Source organism: Callospermophilus lateralis, assembly GCF_048772815.1.
Source record: "Callospermophilus lateralis isolate mCalLat2 chromosome 12 unlocalized genomic scaffold, mCalLat2.hap1 SUPER_12_unloc_2, whole genome shotgun sequence".
In the NCBI taxonomy this organism is placed as follows: Eukaryota; Metazoa; Chordata; class Mammalia; order Rodentia; family Sciuridae; genus Callospermophilus; species Callospermophilus lateralis.
In genome coordinates, this window is record NW_027510157.1 from 304,191 (window position 1) to 314,416 (window position 10,226).

Sequence of the window (10,226 nt, forward strand, 5' to 3'; positions counted from 1 at the left end):
TTTTAAAATTTATTTTCTAGTACTTAATCCTATTTATAATCTTGTTTTTCCTAAAATCCCTTTATCTTGCCAATTTTAATAGTGATAATTCATATCAGCTTACTTGATTATCATATTTATTTTCATGTAAAAGCATTACAAACAGCTCCTTATCAGACTGACTATTGCAACAAAACTCAACCATTTAAAAACCTTACCCTCTACTTAAGAATTTTATTCCTGATGAAATTATTTGATTACAATTAAACTTTTCTTAGGGGTTTTCTGTTTTGTTTTAAGTCCTGTGGAAATCTTAAATCAGTGAATCCCCAAAGCAATTTTCCCAAAGGGACAAAAGAACTTTTGGTCTCTTCATTTTAAAAACTCATTTTAATTTAATGGGTGATTGTCATTCGTCAACAACTGAAGGTCAATTTTTGTCTCAGAATTTGTTCCATCCTTTCCAATCCATTACAGAGTGTCAGTGGGGAGCTCCACCCATAACTTTAGTCGGGGGTACTCCCTGGCTGAGGGGCAAGACCCCTCAAACCCGGCTGTCGGAGGGAGCTCTCTCTGCACCCCGGGTCGAGGAGACTCCCTCAACTACAGGGTAGACCCATCCAACCGGGGTGTTGTGGGGAGCTCGTATACCACCACACCCGGGGTAAAGGGGACTCCCCACATGAGAGGAGAGACCTCTTTATCCTGGGTGTCGGGGGGAGCTCCCACCTCATGCCCGGCGAGGGGACTCCCTCCCTGAGGGCCGAGACCCCTTCAACCAAGATGTCGGGGGGAGCTCCCACCGCACCACGGGTCGAGGGGACTCCTCCCCGAGGGGGGAGAGCCCTCCAACTGGGATGTTAGGGGGAGCTCCAAGCGTCCCTGTACAGTGGGGTTTCACCCCCGAGGGGTGAGAGCCCTCCAATCACGGTGCAGTGGAGAGCTCCCAATGCACCCCGGTCAAGGGGACTCCCCCGCTAGGTTCAAGGGGACTTCCCCCATGAGGGGCAAGAGCCCTCCAATCGGGGTGTTGGGGAGAGCTCTCACCGAACTGAAGGTCGAGGGGACTCCCCCATGAGGGGCGAGACCCCTCCAACTGTGGTGTCAGGGGGAACTGCCAACGCACCCTGGGTCCAGGGAATTGCCCCCTAGAGGGGCGAGATCCCTCTAACCAGCGTGTTGGGGGGAGCTGCAAATGCACTCCAGGTCGAGGGGACTCCCTCCACCAGGGGCGAGAGCCCTCCAACAGGGGTATGGGGGGAACTCAAAATGCATCCCAGGTCGAGGGGACTCGCCCCCTAGGGTGAGATCCCTCCAACTGGGGAGTCGGGGGAGCTCCCACCGCACCCCGGGTCATGGGGATTACCCACCGAGTTTCCTTTCGACCCTGGGTGTGTTGGGAGTACCCCTGACACCCGCTTTTAGGGCTCACCCCCTTTGGGGTGGAGTCCCCTCGTTCGGGGTGTGGAGGGAGCTCCCTCTGCACCCTGGGATGAGGAGTCTCCCCCCATTGGGGGAGAGCCGTCCAACCAAGGTGTCGTGGGAAGCTCCTACTGCAACTCAGGTGGAGGGAACTCCCCCCTGGAGGGGGGAAAGCCCCCAAACGGGGTGTTGGGGGGAGCTGCCAATGCACCCCTTGTTGAGGGGACTCCCCCCAAAGGGGCAAGACCCCTCAACCGGGATGTCGTGGGAGATCCCACCGCACCCCAGGTCAAGGGACTCCCAGCCTGAGTGGCGAGACCCCTCCAACCTGGGTGTCAGTGGGAGCTCCCACTGCACCCCGGTTCAAGGGGCTCCCCCCTGAGGTGCGAGACCCCTCCAAAGGTGTTTTGGGGGGAGCTTCCACCACACCCTGGGTCAAGAGGACTCCTCCCGTGACGGGCTAGAGCTCTTCAACTGGGGTGTGGGGGGAGCTCCCAACGCACCCTGGGTCTAGGTTACTCCTCCCCCAGGGGGCGAGACCCCTCAAACCAGGGTGTCTGCAGGAACTCCCAATGCACCCAAGGTCGAAAGGAAATGCCCCCCCCTCCCCGAGGAAGGATATTCCTTCAATCGGGGTGTCGGGGGAGCTCTAACCGCAATGCGGGTCGAGGGGACTCCCCCCCCCAGAGAGGGGAGAGCCCCCCAACCTGGGTGTCTTGGGAGGTGCCAACGCACCCCTGGTCAAGAGGACTTCCCACAGGAGGGGCAATACCCCTCCAACCGGGTTGTCATAGGAGCTCCCACTGCATTCTGGGTCCAGGGTCTCCCAGCCCGAGTGGCGAGTCCCCTCCAACCCGGGTGTCAGGCAGAGCTCTCACCGCACCCCGGGTAGAGAGGCTCCCCTGCAATGTGTGAGACCCCTCCAACCATGTGTTTGGGGGAGCTTCCACCGCACCCCAGTGTTGAGAAGACTCCCCTGATGAGGGGCAAGAGCCCTTCAACCAGGGTGTCGGGGGAGCTCCCAACGCACCAGGGTCGAGGGCATTCCCCCCTCGAGGGGTAAGACCCTCCAACAGGTGTGTTGGTTGGAGCTCCCAAAGCACCCCAGGTCATTGGGACTCCCCCCCCAAGGGCGACAGTCCTCCAATCTGGGTGTCCGGGGGAGCTCCCTATGCACCCCGGGATGAGGTGACTCCCTCCCCAAGTGGGGAGAGTCCTCCAACAGGGGTTTCAGGGGGAGCTCCCAACACACCCCAGGTCGAGAAGACATCCCCCCAGGGAAGGACAGTCCTCCAACTGGGGTTTCAGGGAGGGCTCCAAACGCACCATGGGTCGAGGGAACTCCCCCATCCAGGTGCGAGACCCCTCAAACCTGTGTGTTCTGGGGAGCTCCCAATGCCACCCTGGGTTCAAAGGGACTCCCCTCTCAAGGGGCGAGACCTCTCCAACCTGGTGTTGGGGTGAGCTCCCAACTCAACCCGGGTCTAGGGTATTCCCACCCTGAGGGGCGAGAGACCTAACACCGGGGTGTCGGTGGGAGCTCCCAATGCACCCGTGTGGAGGGGACTCCCCCCTCGAGGGGCAAGACCCCTCCAACCGCGTTGTCGGAGGGAGGGGACTCCCCCCTCGAGGGGCAAGACCCCTCCAACCGCGTTGTCGGAGGGAGTTCCACCGCACCTTGGGTTGAGGGGACTCCCAGCCAGAGAGGCTGACCCCTCCAACCGGGGTGTCATGGGGAGCTCCCTTTGCAACCCTGGTCAAGGGTACTCCCCCCCAGGGGTGAGAGCCCTCCAATGGGGTGTCTGGGGAAGCTCCTACTGCACCCCAGGTCTAGGGGGCTCCTCTCCCAAGGCATGAGCCCTCCATCTGGGGTTTTGTGGGGAGCTCCAACTGCACCCCCCGATCGAAGGGAGCTCCCATGGAACCTTGGTAGAGAGAACTCACTTCTCCAGAGGCAAGACCACTCCAACTGACATGCCTCATTCTCCTCTATTCAGCAAGGGGTCTTGCTTGTGTCAGACATAGATATACTCTTACAGAGGATAAAAGTGAGCATAGAACATCCCACTTGACTCCAGAAGCTTTTGTCCAAGGGACACACATCACCTTCACTGGCGGTTCATTGGTCAAAGCAAGTCATGTGGCCATGTCTGCATTCATAGGGCCAAAATAGACTCTGGGGTTGATGGGGTCTTCACCTTGGTTCTAGAAACTTATTCTGATATCTTTCAACAGATTTACCATAGCTACTTCCACATGTCCTCATCACTGGGAAGGGTACCTTTGTTCACCCAGGGAAGCTCCCAACACACACCGTGGAGGTGACTCCCCAAAGAGGGGCAATACCCTTCCAACCGGGGTGTGTGTGAGGGAGCTCCCAACACACCCCGGGGTTAAGGGGACACCCCCCTCTTGGGGCAAGACCCCTCCAACTTGGGTGTCATGGGAGCTCCTAATGCAACCCAGGTTGAGAGGACTCCCCACTCAAAGGGTGAGACCCCTCCAACCGGGGTGTCTGGAGGAGCTCCCAACTTACCCCAGTTACAGGGGATTTCCCCCTCAAGGGGTGAGACACCTCCAACCAGTGTGTTGGGGGGAGCTCCCAAGGCACCCCTGGTCGAGGTGACTCCCCTCCCGATAGGCCAGACCACTCCAACCGGGGTATCGCCGGGAGCACCCACCACATCCTAGGTCAAGGGGACTCCCACACTGAGGGGCAAATGCCCTTTAACCGGGTTGTCAGGGGGAGCTCCCACCATACCCAAGGTCGAGGAAATTCCCCCCTCGAGGAGCCAGACCCCTGCAAATGGGATGCCCAACACACCCCTGGTCTGGGGGACTCCTCACAAGGTGTGAGACCTCTCCAACTGGGACATCAGGGTGAGCACTCACCGCACCTGGGGTCAAGGGGACTTCCCCACCTAGGGGCAAAATCCCTAAAACTGGAGTTTGGGGGGAGCTCCCACTGCACCCCAGGTCGAGGTGACTTTCTCCTGAGGTTGGAGAGCCCTCCAACCGGGGTGTCAGGGGGAACTCCCAATGCACCCCGTGTCGAGGGTGATATCCCCCTGAGAAGGGAGATCTCTCCAACCGGGTGTGGGGGAAGCTCCCAAGCACCCCAGGTCATGGAGACTCCCCCCTCGAGGACTGAGATGCCTTCAACTGGTGTGTCGTGGGGAGCTGCCAATACACCCCTGGTCAAGGGGACTCCCCCCACGGAGGGGCAAGCCCCATCCAAACGGGGTGTCGGGGGGAGTTCCCACCACACCCCGGGTTTAGGGGGATTTCCAGTCCAGATGGTGACAACCCTCCAACTGGCGTGTCGGGGGAGCTCCCACTGTATCCCGGAGTCAAGGGGACTTCCCCCACGAGGGGCGAATGCCCTCCAACTGGGTTGTTGGGGGGAGCTCCCACTGCATTTTGGGTCCAGGGGACTCCCAGCCTAAGGGACAAAACCCCTCCAACTGGGGTGTTGTGGGAAGCTCCCACTGCACCCCTGTTCGAGGAGACTCCCTCACCTGAGAGGCGAGACTCCTTTAACTGGGGTGACAGGGGGAGCTCACAACGCACCCAGGGTTGATGGGACTCACTTCTCGAGGGGTGAGACCCATCCAAACAAGGTGTGTGTGTGGGGGGAGCTGACAATGCACCCCTGGTTGAGGAGACTCCCTCACGGAGGGGCGAGACCCCTCCAACCAGGGTGTTTGGGGGAGATCTAAGTACACCCCGGGTCAAGGTGACTCCTAGCCCGAGTGGCCAGACCTCTCCAATTGGGGTGTCGGGGGGAGCTCCCACCACAACCCCGGGTCGAGGAGACTCCCGCCCCAAGGTGCAAGAGCCCTCCACCCAGGATGTCAGGGGGGAGGTCCCACTGCACCCTGGGATGAGAGGACTCCCCCACAAGGGGTGAGACACCTCCAACAGGGGTGTCAGGGAGAGCTCCCACAACACTCCTGGTCAAGGGGACGCCTCCCTCAAAGATGGAGAGACCTCCAAACAATGTGTGTCGGGGGGAGCTCCCACCACACCTCGGGTCGAGAGGACTTCCCACTCGAGAAAGGAGACCCCTGCAACCGAGTTTTGGGGGGAGCTCCCACGGTACCAGGGGTCGAGTGAACTACCCCCTAGAGGGAAGAGACCCCTCCAACTGGGGTTTCAGAGGGAGCTCATATACCATTGCACCCAAACTCGAGGGGACTCCTCCCTCGAGGGTAGAGAGACCTCCAACCGGGGTGTCGGGGGGAGATCCCACCGGTGTGTTAGGGGAAGCTCCCACTGCACCCCGGGTAGAGGGGACTCCCCTGCCCCCAAGGGCAAGAGCCCTCCAACCAACCCGAGTGTCGGGGACAGCTCTTTATCCACCCCAGGTAGAGGGCACTCCACCCTCGAGACCACTCCAACCGGGGTGTCGCAGGGAGTTCCCAATGCACCACAGGTTGAGTGGACTTTCCCCTGGAGGGGCAAGATTCCTACAACTGGGGTGTGCGAGGGAGCTCCCAACACACCCCAGGTTGAGGGGACTACCTCCTCTAGCTGCAAGACCACTCCAACTGGGGTGTTGGGGAGAGCTCCCAATGCACCCCAGGTGGAGAAGACTCCCAACTCGAGGGGCGAGACGCCTCCAACTGGGGTATAGGGTGAGCTCCCACCACACCCCAGGTCGAAGGGACTCCCCCTTCGAGGGGCGAGACCCTTCCAACCAGGGTGTTGGTGGATGCTCCCAACGTAGCCCAGGTTGAGAAGACTCACCACTCAAGTGGTGAGACCCCTCCAACAGGGGTGTCAGGAGGAGCTCCCAACGCACCCTGAGTCGAGAAAACTCCCAACTTGAGGGGCGAGACTCTTCCAACCGAGGTGTGGGGGGATCTCCCAACACACCCCAGGTCAAAAAGTCTCTCCCTTTGAGGGGCAAGACACCCCCAACCGGGGTGTTTGTGGATGCTCCCAACACACCCCGGATTGAGAGGACTCCCCCCTCAAGCGGTGAGACCCCTCCAACCAGGGTGTCGGGGGGAGCTCCCACCGCACCCGGGGTTGAGGGCACTCCCCCCTCTAGGGGCAAGACCCTTCAACCAGGATGTCGGGGCTGGGGAGCTCCTTCCACACCCCGGGCCCATGTTACTCCCTGCCGCAGTCCGGCTGCAGCAAAATAACGGGGGTGAGGAACAACTTGTGTAGATTGATCCAGCAGGAGTGGGAGCCTTTTAGTGTAGGAATTGAGGGGTATTTATACATTCCACACAGCTTATCATAATTAACATAAAATAGATACAGCAGTCAACCAATAAGGAATCTCCACACTCAATGGCTCACTGGTGTTACTTAACAAACCACTCCCTCTGGCAAAATGCCAGGCGCCATCTTGACTTCTTTACAAACCCTAACAACTCCCCCCTTAAGGGGCAAGACTTCTCCAACCTGGTGTTGGGTGGATCTCCCACTGCACCCCAGGTCGAGGGGACTCCCCCCTCAAGGAGTGAGACTCTTCCACCCAGGGTGTGGGGGGGAGCTCCCACTGTAACCCCGGGTTGAGGGGACTCCCCCCCTACCGGGTACACCCCTCAAATTGGGATGTCGGGAGAGCTCCTACACCACTGAACCCTGGGTAGAGGAGACTCCCCCCTGGAAGTGGGAGACACTTGCAAAGGGCGAGTTGAGGAGAGGTCCCACCGCATTCCGGGTTGAGGGGACTCCTCCCTAAAGGATGGAGAGACCTCCAAACAGTGTGTCTGGGGAAGATCCCACCGCACCTCAGGTCGAGAGTACTCCCCCCCCCATGGGCGACACCACTCCAACGGGGGTGTCAGGGGGAGCACCCACCACACCCTGGGTCAAGGGGACTCCCACACTGGGTCAAGCTAACGCCCTTTAACCGGGGTGTCTGGGGGAACTCCCACTGCACCCAAAGTTGAGGAAACTCCCCCGTCGAGGGGCGAAACCCTTCCAACCAGGGTGTCAGGGGGAGACCCCAATTGCACCCCGGGTTGAGGGGACTCCCCCACAAGGGGCGAGACCCCTCCAACTGGGGTGTAAGGAGGAGCACCCACAGCACTCTGGAATGAGGGTACTCCCCCACCGAGGGGTGAGAGCCCTAAAACTGGGGTTTTGGGGGAGCTCCCACAGCACCCCTGGTCGAGGTGACTTTCTCCTGAGGGGGAGAGCCCTCCAACCGGGGTGTGGGGGGAGCTGCCAACGCACCCTGTGTTGAGGGAACTCCTCCCGTGAGAAAGGAGATCCCTCCAACTGGGGTGTCAGGGGGAGATAATGCACACTGGATCAAGGAAACTCCTCCCTCGAGGGCGGAGACACCTCCAACTGGTGTGTCGTGGGGAGCTGCCAACGCACCCCTGGTCGAGGGGACCCCTGCCCCAGGGGCAAGACCCCTCCAACTGGGATATCAGGGGGAGTTACCACCGCTGGTGGTGACACCCCTCCAACCAAGTTGTAGGGGGGAGCTCCCAATGCACCCTGGGTCGAAAGGACTCCACCATCATGGGGCAAGCACTCCAGGGTGTCAGAGGGAGCTCTCAACGCACCTAGTGTCGAGGAAACTCCCCTTGTGAGGGGCAAGACCCCTGCAACTGCGGTGTTGGGGGGAGCACCAACCGCACCTGGGGTCGAAGGGAACTCCCTCCCTGAGGGGTGAGAGTCCTCCAACCTGGTGTCAGGGTGAGCTCCCACTGCACCCCAGGTCTAGGGGACTACCCCCCCACAAGGGAACTATCTCACCAACCAGGGTGTCGGGGGGAGCTCCCACCCCACCATGGGTTGAAGGGATTCCTCCCGGAGGGGAGAGAGCATTCCAACCAGAGTTTCTGGGGGAGCATCTAATGCACCCCAGGTTAAGGGGACAACCCCCTCGAGGGGCAAGACCCCTCCAACGGGGAGTCCAGGGGAGGTCCCAACACAACCTGTGTACAGGGGACTCCCCCTTGAGGGTTGAGACCCCTCAAACCCTGGGTCATTGGGACTCCCCATTTGAGGGGTAAAAGCCCTCCAACCTGGGTGTCAGAGCTCCCTCCGCACCTCAGGATGAGGGGCCTCACTCCCAGAGAGAGGAGAGCCCTCCAATTGGGGTTTCAGGGGGAGCTCAAATGCACCACGGGATGAGGGGACCCCCCTCCAGGGATGAGACCACTCAAACCTGAGTGTTGGGAGAGCTCCCAATGCACCCCGGTGGAGGGGACCCCCCTCTTGTGGGGCGAGGCCCCTTCAACCTGGTGTCGGGGGAGCTCCCACCACACCTCTGGTCTAGGGGCCTTTCCCCCAAGGGGCTAGAGTCCTCCAATCAGTGTGTTGGGGAAGCACACACCGCATCCTAGGTCGAGGGGTCTCTCCCCTTGAGGGGGAAGAGCCCTCCAACCGGGGTGTCTGGGGTAGCTCCACTGCACCCCAGGTGGAGGGGACTAACACCCAGAGAAGGGAGATCCCTCCAAGAGGGGTTCAGGTTTTATTCCCAATGCACACTGGGTCGAGGGGACTCCCCCCTAGAGGGCCAGGACACCTCCAACCGGTGTGTCCAGGGGAGCTGCCAATGCACCCCTGGTCGAGGGGACTACCCCCTGCAGGGGTGAGACCCCTTCAACCGGGGTGTCAGGGGGAGCTCCCACCACTACCCAGGTTGAGGGGACTCCCAGCCCGAGTGGTGACAGTCCTTCCACTGGCGTGTGGGGGGAGCTCCCACCACACCCTGGGTTAAGGAGACTCCTAGCCAAAGTGGCGAGACCCTCCAACTGGGATGTTGCCAGAAGCTCCCACCGCACCACGTGTCGAGGGGACACCCCTTCCGAGGGGCAAGACCCCTCCATCCGCGGTGTCGAGGGGAGTTCCCACCACATCGAAGATTGAGGGGACTCCACTCTGAGGGGCAAGACCCTTCCAAACAGGGTGTCAAGCAGAACTCCCAACACACCCCGGGCCGAGAAGACTCCCAACTCGAGGGGCAATACCCCCCAACTAGGATGTTGGGGGGAGCTCCCAACACACTCCAGGTCAAGGGGACTCCCCCCTCGAGGGGCGACACCACTCCAACCGGGGTAGCGATGGATGTTCCCAAAGCACACCGCATCCAGGGGACTCTACTCTCAAGTGGCAAGACCCCTCCAAACAGGGTGTCCGGGGGTAACTCCCAATGCACCCCGGGTCGAGAAGATCCCCCTCGATGGGCAAGACCCCTCCAAATGCGGTGTCGTGAGCAGCTCCCAAAGCACCCCAGGCCGAGGTGACACCCCCTTCAAGGGGCGAGACCCCACCAACCGGGGTTTTGGGCGAGGTCCCACCGCAGCCCAGTGGAGGGCACTCCTCCCCCAAGAGGGGGGAGCCCTCCATTTGGGGTGTCAGGGGAGCTCCCAAAGCACCCCAAGTCGAGGGGACTCGCCCCCGAGGGAGGAGAGCCGTCCAACCAGGGTGTTGGCGGGAGCTCCCAATGCACCCCTGGTGGAGTGGACTTACCCAGGTTGAGGGGACTCCCCTCCACGAGGTGGGAGACCCTTCCAACTGGCGTGTCGGGGGTAGCTCCCCACACTCCCCGGGTTGAGGGGACTCTCCCTTCGAGGTGGGAGACCCCCCTAACCTGGGTGTCAGGGGGAGGTCGTTTACCATTGAACCCCAAGTGGAGGGGACTCCCCCCTTGTGGGTGGAGAGCCCTCCAACCGGGGTGTCGGGGAGAGCTCCCAAGGCATCCCGGGTATATGGCGCTCCCATCCCAAGGCCCTAGAGCCGTCCAACCAGGGTTTCGTGGGGAGCTCCAATGGCATGCCCATCGAGGGGACTTCCTCCCAGAGGTTGGAGAACCCTCCAACCGGAGTGTCGGATGGAACTCCCAA